Source organism: Canis lupus, chromosome 26 (genome assembly GCF_048164855.1).
Source record: "Canis lupus baileyi chromosome 26, mCanLup2.hap1, whole genome shotgun sequence".
NCBI classification, from domain to species: domain Eukaryota; kingdom Metazoa; phylum Chordata; class Mammalia; order Carnivora; family Canidae; genus Canis; species Canis lupus.
In genome coordinates this window covers 21,319,730-21,344,608 of record NC_132863.1, presented here as the reverse complement: position 1 = coordinate 21,344,608, position 24,879 = coordinate 21,319,730, and the positions used below count along the sequence as shown (strand labels likewise).

General features: G+C 50.6%; 2 long non-coding RNA genes across 7 annotated transcripts in view; one reads left to right on the top strand and one right to left on the bottom strand.

Annotated features, from left to right (window-relative positions):
• Positions 1 to 24,879, bottom strand: part of LOC140618208 (uncharacterized) — a 93,380-nt gene that overhangs the window by 37,226 nt on the left and 31,275 nt on the right. Inside the window, exon 1 of one of the 6 annotated variants that reach the window (XR_012018387.1) lies at positions 13,501 to 13,726. The exons of 3 other annotated variants lie outside the window; for them this stretch is intronic. This is a non-coding gene — a long non-coding RNA (uncharacterized lncRNA). Of the gene's footprint in view, positions 1 to 9,538; positions 9,644 to 13,500; positions 13,727 to 24,879 lie in introns of those variants that run through there. 2 more of the 6 variants (XR_012018386.1, XR_012018384.1) reach the window with 2 other exon arrangements.
• LOC140618210 (uncharacterized) overlaps positions 1 to 24,879 on the top strand; it is a 77,264-nt gene that overhangs the window by 31,865 nt on the left and 20,520 nt on the right. The window lies entirely within an intron of this gene.

The following is a 24,879-nucleotide window of genomic DNA, read 5'->3' as shown; positions in this document are numbered from 1 at the left end:
GGGAATACATACCCCGACCTTACCCTCCTTCCTCCCGTGTCTCCACGGTGATCCCCACCGGCCAGATCCAACTGGCGCCAGAGGACAGGCAATGTCACTGACCTGATCCCTAAAGGCCAGCATCCCAGGACAGAGAGCAGGGAGAAGGGTGGGAGGAGGATCCAAGAGGAAAACCACAAGATCTCCAGCCAAAGTCACATGCATTCACCCTATTTATGTGCCCTGTGTGTGCACCGGCAGGTCCTGTTACCTAGACCAGCAAGGTCATGTAGGAACATGCAGGTGTCTGTATGGCCAGATCACGATGCAAAAACACACAGCCTCCAATTCTTAAGGCTTCGAACAGGATGAAAACTTTATGGCCTGCTAGCCGGCCACTTGACTTTGTAAGCAGAGTTGCATCAGAACGTAGCCACAAGCACTCATTCACACGCACGTTGTCCGCAGCTACTTCCTTGCGACAGTGGCAGCATCGAGTGGCCCTGACGAGCCTAAAGTACTCATTATGTGGTGGAGAAAGTTGCCAACGCCCGGCTTAAAAACACAAAGGTTTGTTTCTTACTCCCGTTACATGTCCATCTATAGATGGCAGGGCCTCTGCTCCCGTAAAGAGCCCACCAAGTCTCCCCTGCAGGCAGGGGTGGGGATAGTAAATGCTCACCGCTCTTAAGGCGTCCCCTGGGAAGAGGTATGCCTCGCTTGTGCACACAGGTCTTTGGCTAAACCAAGCCCCGCAGCCACACCTAACTTCAGGGGCAGGAAATATATCCTCTCCATGTGCTCTACATGAGGAGAGTCAGGAATGGCCAGTGGGCAGCACTCCTGAGGACTGCAGCACGTGAGCATGGCCAACGGTGTTGACAGGAAGGGATGAGGTCGCCATGTATTGCAGCAAACCTCACCAGACTTTCTAGTGGGCATAGGGTTCAGCTAAGCCAGGCAGGCTCAAGCCCAGGGGGTAGAGAAAACAGACCTGGCACCCCAGCCTTGCTCCCCGACTTTATAATGGCACCTATGTATAGCAGCAACAAGTGTAAGACCAGAGGATCCTTGGGGCCTTTCCTTAGGATGCAGCCTTGAATGTTTGTATGTTGGGAGCCTCGGGGGTGAAGGGCATCTTGGGAGTAGACTCTAGTCAAGGGGACCAGAAGCTAGTCAAGGACCCAAGAGGTCTTGGCTCAATTGCTGGAGTTTTTGTTTTGTTTTAAGATTTTATTTATTTATTCATGAGACACACACACAGAGAGGCAGAGAAGGTAGAGGGAGATGCAGGCTCCATGTGTGAACCCCGATGCAGGACTCGATCCCAGGACCCTGGGATCACAGCCTGAGCCGAAGGCCGACGCTCATTCACTAAGCCACCCAGGTGCCCCCAGTTGTTGGTTTTGTAATGGGGTCACCTTCCAGCCACGTGGACTCGGCAGGTCACTTCACCTCTCTGAGCCTCCGTTTCCTTGGCTGTAACCATCATGTGGTCATCATGTGGTTCTCAAGATGAGGTCCTGGGATCAGCAGCATCAGCACCCCAGGGAACTGATAAGCAATGCATATTCTCAGGCCCCACCCCATGTCTGCTAAATAGAAACCCTGGCCACGGGGCCCAGAACTCTGCGTTTTAACAAGTCTCTCAGGTGTCTGATGCTCGCTCAAGTGTGACAACCATTGGTATAAAGTGAGGCTTAAACTGAAGGAGACGTGCAAAGCCCAGGCGCAAGCCTGCATTGCCTGTAGCCTCCCCGCCAAACAGCCCCGAGCCTGTGGATCAGGGTTCTCCTACCATGAGCCTGTAGCTGCAACTTTAGTTTCCACTGGGAGATACAAACTTCCAGTTACAAAATAAATCCATCCCGGGGATGTAAAGTACAACATAGGGAATATAGTCGATGATATTGTAATAACGCTGTACAGTGACAGATGGTAACGGGACTGATGGTGAGCACTGCGTAACGTATATAAATGTCGAATCACGATCCCGTACACCTGAAGCGAATCTAATATGGGATGCTAACTATGCTTCAATTAAAAAACACGTGTCTAAGGGTGACCCCCGCTCACCACCTCCTCCACTCCCGAGGCACCAGCCTCCTTCGTCCTGCACTTACTGTAATAACTTTGCAGCCCACCTCTGCCCTCGCCCCTGCAGCGCTTCCTCACCCCTGCATCCAGAGGATCCTCTTAAAAATGAAATCAGATTATTCCACTCCTCCGCACAGAACCTCCAACGATTCCCATCTCACTCGCTCCCTGCCCGGCCTGACTCCCACTGACCCCCGCCGCCCCTCCCTGCCAACACCCGCCTCCCGCTCCGCTCGCTCTGCTGCAGCTCCTCCAACCTGCCAGACACGCTCCCACCCCGGGGCAGTGGCTCCAGCTCCTCCCTCTGCCACACAACCTTCTAGGGGTGCCCCTCATGGCTCGCGCCCTCACCTTCAGATCCCCTCCAAATGTCACCACCTGCAAGAGGACTCCTCCGGCACCATCATGTGCTGTCCCCTCCTCCTGCTTTTTTTTCCTCCATAGCATTTACCACCACCTGACATACATCTTTATTGTTTCTCTGTTTATTGTCTGCCTCTTCCCACTCGGACACGAGGTCCGTGAGGCCAGGACCGCCGGTTTTGTTCGCTGCTCTGTCTACACTGCCCGCAGTATTGCCTGCACAGAACAGGCTTAGTAAATGTTTGTTGAGTGGATGAATGAATAAATAAATGAATTTTTAAAAAAACCAAATAGGTAAATACCACTTGCCCATCTAGCTCCCTACTGTCAGTGACTCCACCCCGGGGCCCTGTCTAGAGCCAGTCCAAGGCCACCCACCCCATGGGCACCCCCCAGAGTCACATTGCAGGAACATCCCAAGACTGGAGACCCAGGCTCTGGTGCACTGCTCTGGGATCAGCAGGTCTGGGTCCCCATCTCTGCTCTCCAGCTGTCTAGCCCTGTGACCTGGGGCCAATCACACCACCTCTCTGATCCTCAGTTCTCTCATCTCTCAAATGGGTGGTGATAATGGGGATGGTGTGCACCTCACACCTCCCGGCCTTTTGTATTCTGTAATGAATACATTACTAAGGGAAGAGCATAGCACTGCACCTGGTACCTACCAGGCACACAGTACATGGCAACTACTATCACAGTGATTGCTATCGTTTTGCTTTCTTCTCAATTTTGCCAGGGCCCAAGGTATTTGGGCAGCAGGGGGGTTTCTTAACAGTATACTTGGTTTTCGGGGAAAGCGGACCTGGGTTTGAACCCTAGTAGCTGCTGCCTTGCTGTGTGACTTTGCACAAGTTGCTAGCCCTCTCTGGGCCTCCAGTTCTCCATCTGAGGAATGGGAGTACGAAGTGTGGAAGGAGACAGTCCCCATGGTTCTGCAGCTTGCCTCCCCCACCCCACCCTCTGGTCCTTCTGGAAGACCATCCCTCTCTGTGTGGTGCACACCAGGGAGGTCCCTTGCTGCCCTCTCACCTTCCTTTATAGGAAGGGCTAGGAGGAGCCTTGCCTGGGGCAAGAAGCAGCATGAAGTTGGGGCTTAGAACACATGAAGTCAAAAAAAAAAAAAAAAAGAACACATGAAGTCCAGATCTAACCTGGAGCTCCACACCCCCCCACCTCCCCCCCCACCCCTGGGATCTGTGCAACTTGCAGCGAGCAGCTCAGCCTCCTGTGCCTAGGTGCCCTCATCTGGAAAATGGGAATAATCATAACGTGTGAGGGTGAAGTAAAATGTTATGTGCAAAACATTTAGACAGGTGCTTGACACAGAATGCCATTATTTGAGTATTAGCTGTTATTATTATTAATAGACGCAGCCATATTTGGACCAGGCACCATGCTAAATGTTTTACTAACTTTGATTTAATCTCACAAAAACTCTATGACTTTTTTTTTGTCTCCATTTGAGAGGTGAACACATTTGGCTCAGAGACTTCTGTGCCTTGCCCAAGGTCACACAGCTTGCAGGTAAAGCTGGGTGTAAACCCAGTGCTCTATCGAATCTGCCTCTCTCACTCACTGCGGTATGTTACACTGATGGGGGAAACTGAGGCTCAGAGAACTCAGTCTTGGGCTCCAGTTCTACTGGGTCTTTCACCAGAGCCTTCCTGGTTCCCAGAGACAGTACCATGGGGCAGATTTACTCCCATTCATGGAGAAGAAAGCTGAGGTCAGGAGAGACAGGAGCTCTCCCGGGGGGCACAGGTGGGGGCAGAGACAGGAACGGGCCGGTGGATGGTGAGGTCTCCGAAGGAAGGGGTCCATCTCTCAGCTCTGCAGCCCCCACTCCTCTTCCCATCCCTCTGCTTTATGACCTGTTTTATGAACACGGCCTGGCGGCTTCCACGTTACCATGGGAACCAGCCTGGTGCGGACTCCTGGCAGCTCCATCTGGGATTGGCAATTTTAAGTCAGGAGCTGATCCTAGGGGGTGATGGGGATTCAAAGGTTGGGGTCTGTGGGGCCCCAGGGATGCATGGTGCCTACCTGTCCCTCTGCTCCACTCTGCTCCTGCTCCTAGGTGCCTAGGAGCTCAGGGACCTGACAGCTGGGAGATCATGGTGACCCTGGAGTCCTGGGGTTGACTGGGAAATGAGATGGGCCACTGAACAGGTGCATGGAGAGCCTACAGAGCTGGAAAGGTAGATCCACATGCTCGGAGACGCACACCGATGCAAGGACAGCCAACACAAAAGCCCTCCCAGTGGTATACATAGTCACACACAGACTCACACGCACACATACAGAAACAGAGATATATACATGGCAGCCACGGAGAAAGACGGAGGGATGCTCAGGTGTCCAGAGACACACACACAGGACACCTGAGCACCCAGAGACACATGCAGACCCACATATAGACATACAAAAGGATGTGTAGACATGCACCCCTCCCCAACTGTGTGACCTAGGCACATTGCCTGACCTCTCTGAGACTGTCTTGTCACCCGTTAGGTGGGCATCATCAACCCCAGCTCATGAGGACAGGGGAGGAGTAATGAGAAAAATGCCTCCAAGTCCTTAGATGCCTTCGTTCATCTACTCAACAATATGTCCTGTGCTCCTACTATCTGCCAGGTATCTCTGCTGAGCTGCAAGAAGTGAGCTAATGAGGGTCTGCTCTCAAGAAGCTTGCAATCTAGTTGAGGAGATAAACACATAAAATAATTTTGAATTGTGAGACTTTCCACGGAGACAATAAAACAAAATAAGTGATTCTGTAAGAAAGAGAGAGAGAGAGATTAGGGTAGTCAGGAAAGGCTTCTCCGAGAGGAGGCAATATAAGCTTGAGTTGGATGATGTTTCCAGACTTGGAAGGACATGAGAAGAGCATTCCAGTCAGCAGAAGCAGTGGGTGCAAAGGCCCTGAGGTCAGAGCAGAGTGCTCCTGGAGCACTAAGGAGGACGGTGTGGCCGCAGGGCGGCCGTGAAGGGTGCTTGATGAGTTCAATAGTAACCAGGGACCAGATCATGTAGAACTTCTCAGGCCAAGTGGTGGACTGTGGGTTTCATTCCACATGAGACGGGACCCACTAAAGAGTTTCTATCAGGAGATGACCTCATCAGAATTGCATTTTAGTAAGTTCACTTTGGCTGCTGGGAGGAAAGTATCTGGATGGGGCAGCACTGGACACAGGATGACCACAGTGAGGCCCATGAATTTGTGCAGTTTTGTTGAGCTCCTACACTGTGCCAAGCACTGTTCCAGGCACTGGAGACACGCCAGCAAACAAAACAGAAATCCCTGCCCTCATGAGGTGTATGATCTAGAGGGAAGAGAAAGGTACATGAGTAAATAAATTATAACAGAATGATCAGCAGGTGATGCATGGTATTGAGTGCTGTGGAGAAAAACAAAGCAGAGAAGGGAGGAGTGGGGAGGCCAGAGAGGGGCACAAAGGCTTCATGGAAAAGGCGACATTTGAGCAAAGATCTTAAGGAGGTACAGGAATAAAATCAGAGAGTTCCAGGCAAAGGGAACAGCAAAAGTGCAAGTGCAAAAGCCCTGAGGCAGGCTTATAGCTGGTGTGTTTGAGGAGAGCAAGGAGGTCCTTGTGACTGTGGTGAAGTAAGATAGAGTGAAGGGAAGAGAGGGAAGGGGAGACAGGAGGAGGAAGGGAGGGAGGGAGAAGAGGAGGCAGAGAGAGGGACTTGGGTACTTATAGGACAGAGGGAAGCTAGTAGGGGAGGATAAGAGCTCAGAGTCAGGCCTTGCCCCATCCCCCTTTGCCCAGGGAGATCTGACCCAAGGAAGCAGAATTTCCTCCTTTTATCTCCTAAAACTTCATCAGCCAAAAACTAAAAATAAAGGGATGAGGGGGAGGGAAAAAAACATCCCTTGAAAGGGAAGCCACTGCAATTGTGCCCTCACTCAGCACAGACTCCTGGCCAGGTGAGAAGAGACTTCTTCCCATGGCTCTGTCACAATTCCTGCTGCCCTCAGGTGCTAAGGGAGGGTGGGGGGTGAGGGTGGATGGCAAACAGCTTCAGAGTCTAGCACTTTCTCCCAGTGTGACTTGGGCAGGTCACCCCCGAGTACCTGCTGGTGGCCTGACCTACCCTCCTCCCTCATCCAACAGAACTCAGGGAAGGCTGGTTTCCTTCATTCATTTTCCCGAGCAGATATCTTAGGGGGCCTGAGGCTGAGGGGACTACCCTCAGACTGGTCCGGCAGGCCCTGAGAAGTCACAGAAAAGGACGCAGGACCCCTGGTGACTGGCTTCAGGGCTCCCAAACCTGCTCAAAGACAACCCAACCTTTTTTTTTAAGATGTTATTTATTTATTCATGAGAGACAGAGAGAGAGAGAGAGAGAGAGAGAGAGAGGCAGAGACACAGGCAGAGGGAGAAGCAGGCTCCATGCAGGGAGCCTGATGTGGGACTCGATCCCGGGACTCCAGGATCACGCCCTGGCCTGAAGGCAGGTGCTCAACCTCTAAGCCACCCAGGTGTCCCGACACCCCAGCCTTGATGCAGGGTAGCAGGTGGTTCCCGGAGGCGAACCCCTTTAGCTTCGGGTGACAGAATGGATTTCCCAGTCGGCAAGCAGTTCATCGGGGTGCTGCCTCCCACTGCTCTCCAGGACCGGGGATGCTCTGGGATAGATTTCAGGCTTGTTAGTGTCTTGGCAGAGATGAGCAGAACCTCTCTGGCTGTGAGCTTTCTGGCTGCCCAGCCCTGCCTGGCAGGAGTGGGGAACCAGAGGGGGATCTGCAGTGACGTGGGACAACTCCACACCCCGTCACCCCCAAGGCAGGCCTGGGTTCAGGCAGCTGACTGAGGAGCACCCCATCCCTGCCCAAGCCTCATCCTTATTCGTTCAAAAGGTATCAGAAGCCTTTTCCCCCTGACATCCAGGGCCGGGATGAGATAGATTAAAGCACGGAAGTCAGAGTGCCCTAAAACATGAGGGGGGCAGGTAGACCGTGTGCCACCGCAGGGGAGTCTGAGGCGGCACCTGCTGGCCTTCCTGGGGTCCCTCTCCCCACAGCCCTGGGATTCCCTTAGCAAAATGCCCATATTGGAGAATGACCATAGGACCCAGCAATGCCACTTCTGGGTATAAATCCAAAAGAACCCAAAGCAGGGACTCGAGCAGATTTTTATACACCACAGCAGCATTTTCACAACATCTAAGAGGTGGGAGCAATCCAGGTGACCACTGATGGATGAATGGATAAAGAAAATGCGGTAGACCCATACAATGGAGTATTATTCAGCCTTTAAAAGGAAGGACATTCTGTTACCTGCTACAACGTGGAGGAAACTCGAGGACATTGATGCTAAGTGACATGAGCCAAAAGACAAATACTGTATGATTCCGTTTATATGGAGTCCCTCGAGTAGTTAAATCCATAGAGACAGAGTGGAAAGGTGGTGGCCAGGGGCTGGGAGACAGGTGAAATGGGGGGTCGCTATTTAATAAGGACAGAGCTTCAGATTTTCAAGATGAAAAGAGTTCTGGATGGTGGCAGTGGTGGCACAACAATGATATTTAATGTCGCTGACCTTATACTTACAAACGGTTAAAATGATAAATTTTATGTTGCACATGTACACTTTATCACAATGAAAAGTCACGTGCATGCACGCACACACGTACAAAAAATCCACACTAGATCAAGCCTCTCTTCTGCTCAACATCTTCCTGTGGCTCTCACCACACTTGCGGCTCACTGCAGCCCCCACAGCACCCTCTCCCCTGTGCTCTGCACCCCAACCTCTCTGGCCACACTGCCTCCCTCCCCCACTCACTCTGCTCCAGCCCCATTGGCCTCTTTGCTCTTTTTCCAACCCACTAATTTCATGCCAGCCTTGGGGCCTTGGCACCCGCTGTCCCTTCTGCCGGGAAAGCTCTGCCCCAGATTTCTACAGGGCTGCCTCCTCCTCATCCGCCAACGCTCAGGTCAGATGTCACCTCCTCTGAGCACTCCCCAACCACCTGGACCCACGGTGCCCCAGCCCTGCTCCTATCATTCCTTCCCCCCTTTACCTGAATATATGTCTCTCTTCATCACATCTATCACTACCTGAAGAAAGATGTAATACTTAACCGGCTGTCTACTTTATTAGAATGTCAACTCCAGAAGGCAGGAATCTCTTGCTTTTATGCGCCCTAGAACGATACCTGGCACAGAGTAGGTGCTCACTAAACCGTTTTTGAAGAGAGAAAAGAGGACCCCATTGATGTACAGTATTTGTTCTATCTGTGCAGGTGTTAATATACAGGAAAGGCTTGGAAGGATGCCCACCGGGCATACAGTGGTGAACCAAGGAGAGTGGGCAGGAGGGGTTCCTGGCAGTGGACCTTTCATGATTTACTTAGTACACCCAGGTATTGCCTGAGACCTACAGCAGTGAACACGAGCAGTCATGTGGCACTTTCGCGATCTTTTAAAAAAGAGGTCTGAGGTTGTGATACTATGTGCCATGTAGTAATATCCCCGTGTGATTTTTGTCATCTATCCTTCCAGCAGCCCTGGGGGGCATGGCTACCACCACCCCCATTTCCCAATACATCTCATTCTCCATCCCTCAGAGAGTCACTACATGCCAGGCACTGTTCTGGGCTCAGAGACACCAGAGTGAAGAAACAATCTCACCTTCGTGGAGCTTACGCTTTAGTGGGGGAGACAAGCAGTGAACAGATAAATAGAACTTATCTACAGGGGAATAATGGTATCAATAAATGAAAAAGAGTGACAGGGTGGGGCCTTGGGGGGACAAGGGAGGTACATGGGGGAGGGGCTGCAGTTGAAGTAGGGAGAGATCATAAAGACCCTCGCAGGGAAGGTGACATAGAAGCAAAGACCAGAAGGAGGTGAGGGAGGATGCAAGCCACTTGGATCTGTGCAGGGAAAGGCCAGTGCAAAGGCCCTGAGGCAGGAGTGTCCCTGGGGTGCTGGAGCACTAGTGAGGAAGCCACTGTGGCCACAGGGCATGCTCTAGGTAGGGGAGGCTCAGAAGGGTGAAGTCACCTGCCTCACAAGGAGGGCAGCTGAGTGCAGTTATGCTGGGCCCGACTGGAAAGCCAGGGTTCTTACCTACAAAGGGCCTGATGCCGTCCTAGGGAGGAAAGTGGAATGGGTTGAGAGCAGATTAGGTGCCAGGCCCTGCATCAGGCACTCTGGGTAACCATGTGGGTGAAGCCCCACCCTCCTGGGGCTGCTGCCCCAAAGGAAAAAGGGGAGGAACCTGCGAGGAGTCAGCTGAGAGGGAGCCTGGTTTCTGCAAGAATGCATGTGACGCCGTTTCCATGTCTGTGTGTGTTGACCGGGTGGGGGCGGGGGACCCAGGTGCCTGGGCACGCAGCGTGTGTTCTGAGTGTGTGTGTGAGCACATATGCTGCACCCGGCCAGGGAGGGGTCTGGAGTGAAGTGGTGGTTTACTTAGTTAGCACCCCACATCCAGGTGAGTGTGAGTGAGCGTGGGCGCTCCTGTCTTGCCCTTGTGGTTGTGCATCCCGGAATGGCCACAGTGTCTGTCACGGGGCATGTTATGTGTCCACGTGTCTAAAGCGGAGAGTGTGTCACTGCGTGGGGGCCTCAAGGTCATGTGCAACAGTGAGCCACTATCTCCACAGCATGATTCCTGGGATGGAGTCTAGGTTCCACCACTTACTTAGTATGACTTAAAACAAATCACCTAACCCTTCTCTGCCTCACTTCCCCCATCAGAGAAATGGGGATATTAATAAGACATATTTCATAAGGTTGTTGTGAGGATCCAATAAATTAATATAAGTGAGATGCTGGGACGGTGCCCAGCACATGCAAAGAGCAATGTGTGAGCTGTCGTTAGTTAGGGATCTGTCTGCAGACGTCTGCCTGTCTGAATGTAAGTGAGCCCGTCTGTGTGTCTGTCCACAGGCACAGCCTCAGTTCTAGCTTTGTGTTTGTAGGGCTTGGTCTCCTCTCTGGACTCTGAGAGCAAATGTGCCGGCTGGGATGGGGGCCGAGGGAAGGACTGGCATGCGGGGGCTCCCTCCATGGCCTGGCCAGCTGGACTTTTCACAGCCCAGTGCCTCAGTCCCTCAGAATGGCCAAGCGGCTAGACAGGCAGGCAAAGGAGGTGCCCCTCGCTGGGCTGCCACGGGCCTCTGCTGGAGCCATCACTAGCCCTGGCCCCAGGGCTGGGGTTTATGCTCCGATGCTCCTAGGATTGGGAGATCTCAGAGGGCAGGGCCATGTCTGAGCCACCTCTGAGTCCCCATGTATCAGCATTCAATCTGAGACACTGTGAATTGGCTGAGTGCCAGGCCCTGGTCTACACTCAAACATAGCCCGACCTGCTGATTCTTCACAGCAGCTTTCTGGGATAGGTCCTCCCATCGTCCCCACTTTACAGATGTGGAAACTGAGGCACAGAGAGATGAATTGCTTATTTAAATCACACAGCTAGTAAGTAAAATACCAGGATTTGACCCTAGTTGTCAGGCTCCAGAAGCTGCAATCCTCTACCCTGTCCCTTTTACTGAGTTAAATAGATGAGTTACATTTACCGATTAAATTTCTGTGAAATGAGTGAATCAGTGAATGAGAGAGACGGAGAACAAGGTTTGGAGTGGGCTGAGGAGGCTGAGAAAAAGGTGGCAAGTGATTCTGGCAGAAGAGGGGACCAGCTTGGTGCCCTGCTGGGAAGCCCTGGGAATGGGAGGGGAAGGAGGATGGGGCCAGATGGTGGGGGTCTGTGGGGCCAAGCAGAGGGGCTGGACTCTGAGCCGGCTTCACTCTTCAGAGACCTGGCCACACTGAGGTGCCATGGGGACAGGCCACCTGGATCCTTCTTTGTGGATAGATTGGTAAGCTGAGTCCAGGCCTCCAGGAGCTCATGGCTGAAGGTGGACTGAGGGAGCCGGGTAGAACAAAAGCTCTGCAGCCAGTCTGGGGCTGGAACCCCAATGCCCTTGCTTTCTGGCCAGGGGCCCCGGGGGCAAGGCACCTCCTGTTATCAAACCTCAAGCTTCTCATCTAAATCAATGTGCTGAAGAAATCCAAGTTATTAGCCCAGTGTTTAATATATAGTATTCAATAAATGATCCTCTATTGGCAAACAAGGACTTTAAAAGATCTGGAAAAAAAACAATGGAAAGATCCAGTGGAAAAGGTGGACAACATGCACAAACAGATGGGGAGTTTAGGAAGACAAAGGGAAAAGATGGTGGGCAAAAAGCTGACTAAAAATTCCAGAACTATGCTGAAAAAAAAAATACAGTATCAGAGAGGAAGTGTTCTTTTGATGAAGTTATCAGTAGACTGGACCTAAGAGAGGAAAGTGAACTTGGTGATGGGTCATGAGAAATTCTCCAAACTGGAAAGTGAAAAGGAGAGTAAAAATTCATGGTGCAGGCTTCCTAGATTTTTTAAGATGGTTGAAGCCCAGTGCCAGCTACGTGCTGGCCAGTAGGGTCAGTCCCTCACTCACCCAGCAAATATGTATTGCACTGTTAAGATGTACCAGACAGGGGACGCCTGGGTGGCTCACCAGTTGAGCATCTGCCTTCAGCACAGGGTATGATCCCGGAGTCCTGGGATGGAGTCCCTCATCAGGCTCCCTGCATGGGGCCTGCTTCTCCCTATGCCTGTGTCTCTACTTCTCTCTGTATGTCTCTCATGAATAAATAAATAAAATCTTAAAAAAAATACTTAAGATGAGATTGACCTTCTTAAAAAAAAAATAAGAAAAAGATGTGCCTGACAGTGTTCTTGGTACTAGGATCACAATGTGAGCAAAAGAATAGAGGTTCCTGCCCTCATGGAGCACACGTCTGAGAGGTGAGTCAGACTAATAATAAATAAGTAAAACATATAGCATGTATAGGTGTTCTATCCTATGCAGAAAAAATTCAGAAGGGCGTCAGGGAGAGAAGGGGAGATGCACTTTTAGAAGGGTATTTGGGAAAGGCCTCAATAAGGTGATTTGAGCAAAGACTGGAAGTAATGGAAGGAACCTTGTGATTATCTGGAAGAGCATTCGGGGCAGAAGAGCAGCTGGTGCAAAGGTCCTGGAGCATGAGTGCTCACAGCATTAGTGGGACATCTGGAAGGCCAGGGTAGCCAGAACTGAGTGATCAAGAATGGAAAATAAGGTCAGAGAGGTAAATGGGGAGATGAGAGCCACCAGGCCGGAGGCAGATGATCATGTAAGGATTTTGACTTCAACTGTGAAGGAAATGGGAGACTTTGGAAGATTTTAGCCAGAGGACTCACATGACAAAACTTCTGTTTCAATGGGATCCGTCTGATTATTATGTGGAGAACAGACAGGAGGGGACCAGGTGAAACAGGGAGGCCAGTGGGAAGTGTCCCAGAGACTTCTAGGTACAATTATGGCACCTGGAGTGGAGGTAATGGCAGTGGAGGCCATGGCAGGTTTGGGATTTGGGGTGCACTTTGAAGATGGGGCTGATGTTGGGAGAATCGTAATTGCTACCATTGCTGTTATTAGGGCTAATCAACACCTAGGAAGCTTTGTGAGGGACCCCCACCCAGAGAAGCTGCCCACCTGGCCCCTCCTGTTGGGGGAATCTCATTGATCCTGCTAGGTGGCGAGCTACCAGTGACCTTCCATCTCTGGAAGGTGGGGCAGGCTCCTGGCTCCCAGGCAGCCCAGGACAGGTGGCAGGCCCAGGTCTGCTCTGTCAGCCCCTCCGCTGTGAGGTTGAATCATTTGTTTACTCCCAATCAGCAAAGGTCAACAGCAGATTCGACTGGAGAAGCTGGTCCCTGCAGCACCAGGTGGCCCCATCTTGCCCGCTGAGTCCTTCTGGGGAGAGGAAGCACCCTCTCCTAGACAACCCACCTCCTGCAAGATTCCCCACCCCTCCCTCTCCTGCACTGCACTGCACTGCCCAAGCTCTGCTCAGGGCCCCTGCCCTCCACCTGGCTGGCTCCCAAGGGCTCCTTGCTGGGGCCTCTGCATCCATCCCATCCTTTTCCATCCACCCCACTCAGAACAGCAGAGGGGCCTTTCTGAAAAATACAACAGCATGGAGTCCTCTTCCTACCTTTAGATATCGGGCAAACTTCCATTCCATCCATCACGTCCAACATCAATGCTCTCCTCTCCAGAAGGGCCTTCCTTAACCACCTGCTGGCTGGCTGCTGCTTCTGGCTCCCACAGCCCCAGTGTGCCCTCCTCTTCATTGATTCACACTGCATTACAAGGATGAATAGGGCACACATGCCCCTCCCCACTGGCCATGGCAGACCTCACTAAGCAATCAGGACACGCTTTGCTACTGAGCCCAGATCCAGCCTTGGGATCATGGCATCCTAGGACTAATTGTAACTAGAAAGATGTGAACAGGGACGCCTGGCTGGCTCAGTTGGTGAAGTGTCTGCCTTTGGCCCAAGTCCTGATTGAGCCTCATGTTGTCAGGCTCCCTGTTCAGCAGGAGTCTGCTTCTTCCTTTCCCTCTCCCTCTACCCCTTCCCCTTCTTGGGTTCTCTCTCTCTCTCAAAGAAATAAATAAAATCTTAAAAAAAGAAAGAAAAAGAGAGAGAGAGAGAAAGAAGAAGAAAGAAAGAAAGAAAGAAAGAAAGAGAGAGAGAGAGAGAAAGAAAGAAAGAAAGAAAGAAAGAAAGAAAGAAAGAAAGAGGTGAATAAATAGGTTAAAACCTATTTTTTTTTCATCTCCAATTGCCTGTTCATATTATACACCACACACACACACATACACACACACACACACACACACAACCACCTATAGACCATGGCTTCCTAGAGGGCAGGGTTAAGTGTCTTATTCATCTCACTCTCTCCAGGATGCCACAGGAGGGCTGGCACTGCGTAAGTACTCACCAAGGCTCATCCTCCACTCAACCCCTACCTGTGGCCTAGAGATAGCTGGCAAGCGCCTCACTGACAATCTGATTCTATCCCCTTTCACAGGCCAGACAACAATGGTCTTTGTCCCCCTCCCCTGAAGCTACCTGGAAGGGCAGAGAGCACCCCTAGGACAGGAGCCGGGTCATCTCTACCTCCCTTGCCCAGCAGAGGCTCTCATTCTCAGAATGTCCTTTGCACCCAATTCCAATGGGCATTTGTGTCTACCCTGCTCAACTTTGGGCCTCCCTTAGGAGGAAACTCACAGACGGTTTGAGGAGAAATTTGGGGAACTGAAACCTTCACCCTCTCTCAACTCTTCCCCCCACACTGTCTACATTGACTGTTGTGTCTCATCGCAAGTTAAAAGCCAAGGTTGTTGGGGTCAAGGGTAGGCTTGACAGCATTTCTCAGTAATGTCCCATGTCCACCGATAAAAGGATTCTGGGGACATAGGTCTTGGAAATTCTGTGTAAGATCGTCCCCCTTGTGAAGCTTCGCGTTACATATTAGCACATAAAAGAATCTCACTCAGGCGAAAAAAAGTTTGTCAAACTTTGCCTGATCTGGTTCTTCAGACTTATTTAACCACACACTTTTTTTCCAAGTTCCTGTTTGCATGTCTATTGGTTAGCAGGCTGTGTGTTACATCAAAAACCTCAATCGAGCTAGTCTATACAACAAAAAGAGTGTGCTAGCTTTTGTGACTGAAAAGTCTCGAAGCCATGAGGGCCTCAGGTACAGTTACATCAAGGGCTCAGCCCCGTTGCTGGGGAATCCCCTCGCGTCTGACTTTCCTCATGGCAACAAATGGCTGCAGGAGTTCTGGCCACCCCATTTGAGCACACACTTCACAGAGCAAGAGAAGCCTTCTCTATGGACTGCAAGTCCTGGCCCTATTTAGATTCAGTGCTCATCCCTGAGCCAATCACCGGGCAAGAGGAACGCCTGGAAAGCCCACCAAGGATGAAGTCGTCGTGTTTTCTACAAAGCCTATGGCGATGTCCCCTCATCCCACCTACCCCCACCCCATTTCTTCCTGCTAAGATCCTGAGGATGGTTAGGGCCCTTCCAGAGCCCTGCATGTAAATCTTGATTTGTCCAAAAGCCATGTAATCCTCTTCACTCACAGTTGGTTCAGGAATGGCTGTAAGACTTGTTTCGCTAATGAGATGCAAACAAATACCTGCTGGGTGGGGCTTCTAGCAAAACTTTCGCCTTTCTGATATAAAGAACAGACCAGGCTGGTATGCCCTTTTGCCCTGTTACCATTCCTTCTTCATCAAACCCAGAATGAGGATCTGATGCCTTAGAGGTGCAGCAGCCCTCTTGGGACCATGAGGCAGCAACTGAAAGCTAACACCACCATGCTAGAGATGGCAGGACAGAAGGACAGGTCCCAAGGCCTAGACAGCATCGCCAGGCAGCTGCGTAGGCCCTGGACTGCTATCTTCAGTACGAAATTAGAAATTCGTATTTGTTTAAGCCAAAGGCATTTCTAACTGACACAAGGCCGAGCTGTTTTTTGCAAACTTGGACTTGTGTGGGCAAGAGACACAGCCTGGAAGGCATGGTTCATGTTTCATTGAATCCCAAAGACTTCTTAAACACAGACTGCCCCCTGGATGTTTGTGAGAAAGCAGATTATCCAAGCCTTTATCCACTCCAGCAGGGGGTCGAGTGCTCCCTGTTCGAGCAGGGTACCAGGAGCCACATGCCAAATGGCAGGCTGCAGAAGGCAGCCACTGCCTCTTTTGCCCCCATCTCAGGGTGTCCCAGGGCTGTTGTAGGACTGATTTCAGAGGCCTTTAGCAACGCCAACACAAAAGCACATCCTTCATTCCAGATATCGTTGGGGTTCAGAAAAATCTATCCAGAGCCCTAAACATACTCCCCTTTCCGTCCCAGTCATTCTGGGGTCTCTCCTGAGAAAATACTCCAAAATAAGAAGAGAAAAAGCCAAGAACACAAACATTATCATCACAGCCAGATATACCATAGCCAAAAAACAGAACAAATCTAAATGCCTTAACACAAGGGAAAGATTAAGAAACTGTTTGATGGAATATTACACGGATGTGAAAATGATGCTTACAAAGTTGATAATAGCAAAAGGAAATACACATAATGTTTGTTACTAAGAAAGCCAGCCACACCATCTTATATATATGGTATAATCTCAGTTACACAAAGATTGCAGCAGTGAGGAAAGAAATAGACTGAGATGTTAACAGCAGTTGTGCCTGGTTGGGGTTACTCTGACTACTTTGGGGCAGGGGGCGGATTTTTCCTGCTGTTCTCTATTTTCCCATTTTGCCTATATGTTCTACTTTTGTAAGCAGAAAGAACAAAATTGACTCTTCTTTTAAAAGCTTCCAGGACCCTCCACTGCATGAGATCATTGCTGTCATCTCCCCTCCAGTAAAGCAGATAATCAAGGGCTTCCGAGAGCCGGTGACCCTTTCTGCACTGGGCCAAAATAAAAACAAGCTTCCAAACCTGGCATATTTGATTAATAGCTTGAAATTCTTTCAACAGGCAAAGGGAGTGGTGGGGAAAGGGGAAGATCAACACCCTATTTTTAAATGCTGACGTAAGCTTACAGGAACTAAAGACAAGAGGAGGTACGCACCATTCCAGGCCTTATGCAAATCTATGCAAATAAGATGCGGTCCCTGGCTAAGTGAGAATTCTGGGCCTGAGCTTCCACCTGGATTCCTGGGTCTCACTGAGCTGGGCGGGTGGAGGTGGGGACAGGGGAGGGGGAATAGTAGTGATGACCCCCATTCCCTGAGCACCTACTAAAGGTCCAGCTTTCAAGTCAGTTTCCCAACCTAGAGCTCCTCTGCCCCTGGGCACAACCTGAGGTGTGAGATGATTGTCCCCAGTTTGCAGTTAAGTCAAATGGGGCTCAGAGAGGGAAGTGATTTGTGCAAGGTCACTGAGGGCCCAGCCAAGTTGGAAGCTGGTGGTGCCTATGACCAGGCCAGACAGTGCTGGGACACAAGGATGTGGCACCTCTGGTCCTCCAGCAAAGGGGAGGGGAGGGAGGGGAGAAGGGAAGGGAAGGGAGGGGAGAAGGGAAGGGAAGGGAGGAAAAGACAGGAGGGGGAGGGGAAAGAGGAGGAGGGGAAGGGAGGAAGGAGAAGGGAGAGGAGGGGAAGGGAAGGAGGGGATGGGAGGGAGGGGATGGGAGAGGAGAGGAGAGAGACAATGCCATCAGACATCCAGATGAGATACATGCACAAACCTTACCTTGCCTTTGCATACGCTGTGCCCTCTGACTGAAATGCCCCACTGACCTCTACTGGCTTATTCTAACTCCCCAGTTGGCTCTGCTCCAAACTCCCCTTACCAGAGGGGCCTCAGTTGACTCCTCTACATAAAAGAGCATCACTTGCCCATAACTCCAACCCCAATATCTATGCCCTGCCCTACCCTGCTTGATTTCTCTTCATAGCACTTACCACCTGTCTTCTGTATGTATTTGCTAATGACAAAACAGTGGGCTCTGTGATAGTAGGGAGTTCAGCTTTGGGGTTCACCTGTGTTTCCAACACTTGGTGCATACCTGGTGTTTAAGACCCAAGTGTCAAATGAATTAGTGAGTAAATAAACGAATCCCAATCCCCTCAGGACCTAGCTATATGAGCTTGGACAATGACCCAACGACAATAATAATAGCATAATTATTAATGGCACGTTATTATTACTATAACTAACATTTCTGAGCACATATTTTTACATTCTTCATTTAACCCTCAAGTGGACCATCTGAGGCAGGAGGTAGACCTATTTCCATTAGACAGCTGCAGAGGCTGAGGCCCCAAAGAGTCAGCTGCATTGCCCAGAATCATTGCATCACCAGAAGAACCTGAATTCTAGAGCTTACTTCCCTACCCACCACGTGATGATGTGCTAGGTGGATGCCACCCAATGAGAGGGCAGTGCTATATTTGCATTATTCATAGCTGTATACCCTGTGTCTGGCACTAACTTGCTCTGGATGAGAATTAGTTAAATAAATCAGCGGTTCTCAAAGTCCAGTCCCTGGATCAGCAGCAGCATTGGGAACTTGTTAGACATGTTGAATCTCTGTCAGCTGCAGACCGATTGAGTCACAACAGTGTGTGCCTAGAGTGCCAGAACCCAGGGATCAGTGAACAGAAGCCCCTGACTGTTGCTCCGTCCCTAAAGATGGGCTAGTCATTCAGTAGGGTCTTAGTGAGGGCAGAGTGAGAATCTCCTCCAGTACCCGACCTGGCAGGGGCTCCAGCTTTCCTGGTTCTTCCCCACAAGCTCCTGGAGGAAAAGTGTTTGGCTCACATTTGAGGCCTTTGATTTTGGCCTCATCTGAAGGGGAAGATGCCAGCTTGTCAGAGGGAGAGGAGAGCTGGGAGTGATGGCGCTGGAGCCGGAGGATCTATTATTAATTACCATGTAACATTGATTAAGAGCCCACAGGGCACCGCTGCTACAGGAGCTTGGGACAGCCTGCATTCCTGCCTGGAGGGGAAAATGATTAGCCACATTATGAAAGGAAATATTCATCCTGTAGCAGCCCTGAGCAAACACCTCCAGGAGTGGGGGGATTTCCTTCTCCCAGGGATCTCTCCTCCTCGAACCCGGCAGCTGACTCGGTGGCCCGGGGGAGGTTTGCTGGGGTGGAGGGCTGGACCAGCTGACCTCTGGCCTGCCTGCAGTCAAGGGATGGATTGACAAACCTGAGAGCACATGCTCCTCTGCCCAGTTCTAGGTCCGAGATGCTCAGCTCAACATCTTGAGAAAGCAGTTCAAGGTGGCTGGATCTTCCTGATTACTTGAAAGACAGAAGCAAACTGGATTTGGATCGCAAATCTCCTCATTTTAAAATATAGTTAAAATAAATCCCAGGTTTCTAGCTAGTCAGCTGTTATTGTCACATTTAATCTTTTCAACAAACTCTCTTCTAGATGAGGAGACAGGCTCAGAGTCGTCACCAGCAAGTTAGTGGAAAAGCTGGGATTCAAGCCTACATGTACTTCCTGAGTCCCAGGTGTCTTGCCCCTTGTGTCCCCAAGCCACCTAAACATATTCCAGAAAGTCTACGGTTGCTGCCCAGTCTGGCTACACCCCTCCCAACTGTGCCTCACACCCAGGTGGAGCATAGAAATCCCTAGACAGACAACACATCTAAGTGTTTGGATTTGGACACCTGGTCAACTCACCTATGCTGTGCTTCTAGAGGTAACTCCCTGCTGTTTCTAGAACCAAGTGCCCATGAGCCAGCCTCCCCATCCCACTGGGTCTGCTTCTGATTTCTGACTTCACATTTCCAAGAGAGTCAAATGGGACTGACCAACTGCCTCTCACTTTGGGACCCTGAGAGCACCATGGGACTGTTTCCTTCTGCCACTGACTAGCCTCAGGCTTTACAGAAGACCCTACCCTTCTCTGGGACTCTGTATCCTCGTGTGCCAAAGAGGACTGTTTAGACCCAAGAATCAAGTTCCTGACCTCATTAGGTCTATGATCAAGTCACTGACCAAGGTGATTGCTAAATTCCAGAGTAAGAAGACAGATGCTGTAGATGGTGGTAGCAAGGAGGATGATGCCAAGATACCAGCTAACAGTGTTGCCATGCAACCTACAAGCCGGGCACCTAATGTGGACTCTCTGGTTTAAGCCTCATGGCAGCCTTACAGACAAGGCTGTATTGTAAGTGTCATTTTCCAGAGACGAGATTCAAGGCCAGCAAGGGAAATTACCTAGAGCACAGTCTCTGAGGCATCACTCCGATGTCCACCCCACACCCTGTCCCTTGGCCCCTGAACATGAGGCACGTTGGCTCCTTCTAAATTTCTCCATCTGCAGTCCAGGCCACAGCAGATCCCTGGGGGCTGAGTGAATTGCTCTTGTTTCCCAGGAAACCATTCTGAGCCCTGCGGACTTATTAAGGAGTCCACAAACTTGGGCTAGAGTTTTTAAATTGGTCCAGGTGACTACCAATCCCCAGGGAGGTAGTAAGCTCCCCGTGCTTGCAGGTGTGCAAGCTAAGGCAGGACAATGAATTCAGGGGAATGCTGTAGCAGAGTTTCCAACACCAGATGGGGAGACAGAGTATGAGCTAAAGCAGCAGCTTTCTTGGGGAGAAAATAGAAGTGAGGAGTCAGACTGCCTAGGTTCAAAGCCTACCTCCTTTGCTCTCTGACCTTGGGCAGGTTACTAAGCTTCTTTTAGCTCTGTGTCCTTGCATTTAGAACAGAACTAGTAATAGGCCCTCTCATTGCATGGCTGTAAGATTACACAAATTAATATGTGGGAAGAGTATTTAGCAGAGTATCTGGCACATGGCAAGTTTATAGCATATAAGTTTAAAGCATTGGCTATTACTTTCAAACTTTTGATTTTAACTTTGGAGTCCGATCTTCCTAGCCAAACTTTCGTGGATGACGATATAAGAAATAGATCAAAGAAAAGCTGCTTGCCCGAGGAAGTGGGGGAGCCCTGTCGAATCTGCCCCCTTCCTGTGACAATCTCAGTACCACATCAAGGGTCTGCGTGGCTGATGTGCCAACCACAGCCTATGCCACTGCAGATCCCCCACCTCACAGGCTCAGAAATGCTCCCTGCCATCAAAATCTGGTCTATTCAGGGTTCTCAAAACGATGATGTTCAGCAGCCACATTTTACAGATGGAGAAACTGAGGTCCAGAGAGAAATGGGAGCTTGCTCAGGGCACCAGCCAGTTAAGGGACAAGTTCCCTTGACAAGGCAGAGGGGCTTCTCAGCCCCATTTCCAGGGGAAAAAAAAACAAACACCAGGTCACAGAGGGGCCCTGAGAGCCTCTTCATCACTCCTTCCACAAAGCAGGGCCTCCCATGGCAGGAAATTGGCTTCTGAGAACAGTTGTGGCCTGCTGGAAAGTTAGCAAGAGGAAGTGATATTTAGAGAAGGAAAGAAGGGTGGCAAGAAGAGAGAAGGTTGAGGTGGGAGGGGGGGCGGGGAGGCAGCACAGGCCTCTCAGAGACAGAGAAAGGCCCTGCCTGGCACCACTTGCCAAGCCTGGGAAGGAGGAACCTACATTTGGCAAACCTAGGGCAGCACTCAGACTCCCCCACCACCCCCACCAGGACCCTGCTGCCCTCCGCACTGGGACTGGCTCTCGGGGAAGGCATGGTCACAGGCTGCCCAAGATGTCCTGTCTGATAGGATTCGGTCTGAATCCCACCAGGAGAGGCCTGCAGAGACCATCGGGTTCCAGACCCTCACTTTACAGAGGGGACACCAGCCGAGAGAGGGGCAGTGGGGTTATCCAAGTGTATCATAAGAACAACAACAATTTATGAACTACATGTGTTTGAATGCCAGCTATAGGGCAGGCACAACTCGAAGTCCTCGTAAAACAACCCCACGGGGAAGGATCATGCTCCCCATTCCACAGATGAGGCGCATCTAGGTTACAGAACGTGCCTGGCATGCAGCTGGTACTTGGTCGGGTGGGGATCACACACCCCATGACTTGACAGCTACTTTGTCAGTGGGAAAAGGATCTTCTTTCTGGAAGTTCAAGCATTAGCAAACGGGTAAAGGGGACATTAGCGTTTGGGGAACCACTGTAGAGCTATAGAAACCATGTGTGGGCAGCTGCCTTCCACACAGCTAATATTCCTCTCACACTAGCTTCAGAAAAGCCAAACAACTGATTTTTCCAGATTCCCTTGTGGCCATGAGTAGCAGGCGACACTGATATGATCAATGAGATTAAGGGAGATGCCTCAGAGACTGTATTTCTCCACAACAAGAAAGCCTTTTCTTTTGTACTTACTCCTTTCCCTTCTCCCTCCGTGGAACAAAGATGCAATGCATGAGACCTGGCAGTCATCTTGGAACTTTGAGGCACCAGGAATGAGGACAAAGGGCTACATGCTGAAGATGGCAAAGACACTGGCGAATAGAGCCCCGGTCTCTGCGGCATCAGCAAGAGCTGGTTCCGGGGGACCTACCCTGGACTTCTTGCCGTGTAGTACAGCGAGCACCAACCAGGTTCTGCCTCGATAGCAGGGTTCCTGTTATTTGCTGCTGAATGTATTACTAACTTTGCTGATGGTGGGAATGAGATGGCCCCGCAGGCCTGCGTGACCCCAAGCCCATGCTCTGTGGAATCCCACCGCCTCCCAGGGGTCACCCCTTTCCCCTTCCTGTCTCTCCCCAAATGCAACAGCATTAGGCCTCTGCCTGGAACAGAGCTCAGAAAAGACTCCTGAGCAATTAATTGCCCCTCAGGCCACACTGTCACCAGCCACCAGACCACCTGGTGTGAACGTGCAGGAGAATTGTAAGGAATGGAGTCTTGCCCTGAACCCACTGACGTGAAAATTCCAGGGTACCAAGTATCCAGAAACTTGAACCTCCAGGCACCACATTTGACTTGGCCCACAATTATCTGATATCTCTACCCTTCGTTTGACTACTAAACAAATATTAATTGAGGGCATGCCAAGGTTCAGGTGCTCACAGGTGGACAAAGCTAGCCAGGTCTCGCGGAGAGGCAGACAAGAAGCAAGCCAGCAGATGTGTTCCTCTTGATACCACCCCTCACCTTTGTAAAGCTCTTTACAGTTAACATTATCTAACTCCACCCCTCAGTGACCCTGCACAGTAGGGATTGATTTTACAGAAAAAACAAAGAACTAAGTAGAGGGACGCCTGGGTGGCTCAGTAGCTGAGCGTCTGCCTTCAGCTCAGGGCATGATCCTCGAGTCCTGGGATCGGGTCCTGCATTGGGCTCCCCTTGGGGAGCCTGCTTCTCCCTCTGCCTGTGTCTCTCATGCATGCATGCATGAATGAATGAATGAATGAATAAATAAATAAATAAATAAATAAATCTTAAAAGAAAAAAAAAAAAAAAAAAACTAAGTAGAGACTTCCCCAAGATCACCCAGCCACCCATGTCCCAGAGGCAACAAGTTTTGAACCTTGGTCAGTCTGGTTGCAATGGCCCCCTCAAGGTATGTCTTCTGTCACCAGAACAATCAAAGCAGGTCCCTCTGCCATCAGCATTTGTTGCTCTGGGCGCCACAGAACAACCATCAGAAATAAAAGGCCTCCACCCAAAAGCAGAGTTGGGCTGGGACACAGCATTGCCAGCTACACAACAACCCCCTCGTCAAGCTGTTGGCGCCTGATGGTTCTTTAATTATTCATCCCCGCTGAACACAGGCCCAGGGCTTCAGCCATGGTTTTTTGGAGCTCACCCGTGCGGGAGCCTGGGTAATGAGTCCAGACCTGTCAAGAAGTTTGGAATCTGTCTGCCCACAAAATGTTCCCTGGTCCTCCCACACCAGCCCCATCAGGCATAGCAGAGTACGACAACGAGCCAGGATGCTTCAAAGACACCACGGCCTGGGCAGAGTTTGCAGTTTTGAGGGCTCAAACCTCTTGGCCTGATTTCCATCCCATCCAGCTCAAGGTCTTTCAGACTTCGAGCTAAGCAGAGGAAGTTGTGAGGGTAGGTGATGGGTAGGGGCGGGAGGTAGTCATTTCTCCAGGGGAACTGCGGGGAGGCAGTGGTTCAGTGGTTTGAAGAAGCCACCAGATAAGATCTCATTTCTCAACATGGACAGAGCGAAACAGACCTGGCTTATATCTTGGTTTTGTTATTGGCTAGCTGTGTGTCCTTGGACAAGTCATTTACCCTTTCTGTTCAGGTCCCTTGAGTATGAAATGGAGATTGATTCATCCCATGAATGTGTATTGGGTTCCTACCGTGCTCCAGGCACTTGGGATACAGCAGTGAAAATAACAAACCAAGCCTTGCTCTCACAGTGGGGCTTTTGTAAAGGTTGGAGTACAGCACCGTGGCCCATATTAGTAAGGACTTCACTCCTGGTTGTTATGACTTGTGTTATTATAAGAGAATTGAGGCTTTATATATACAATTCTTTTCCATCACCCACCTTGTGTGATCATTGTTACCACAGCAGAGAAGATTCCCCCGTTTGCTGTACACACATGTGCCAGATCTTTTGAGGGAATTTATATCTTCCTCCAAAGTTGCCTTTGACAGTCATAATTCCTACCCTGCAAGCTTTTTGTCTCATTCATTTTCCCTCTGTCCCAAAGTCTCCTAACTTGTCCTAGTCTCATCTGGAGTTTAGCAGGGACCTCCCAGTGACTGTTTCCTTCAACTCATGCCCTTGTTCACCCAGCCATTCATTCATTCGCTGGACAAAATCCATGAAGTCCTACAGAGTGCCGGTCCTTTTGTGAATGAGATACGTACAAGTCCTGCCTTGTGGAGTTTCCATCTCAAAGGGAAGACGGAGGACAGGCAAGAGTGTACTGTGCCCTCAGGTGTGGATGCTAGGAGAAGGTAGGGAGAAAGGACCATTCCAAACTGGCTGTTGAGGGAACATCTCGCTGCGGAGGTGACATCTGAGCCCCACCAGGTAGCCTGTCCTCGGCTCCCAGCTGGCCACCACACGTGATCAGGCAAAAACACAAAAACAGGCACAGATAAAGCCTGGTGACTCCCTGGACTCACTCAGACTCCTAGAATAAGGGCTTGAGAGGTTA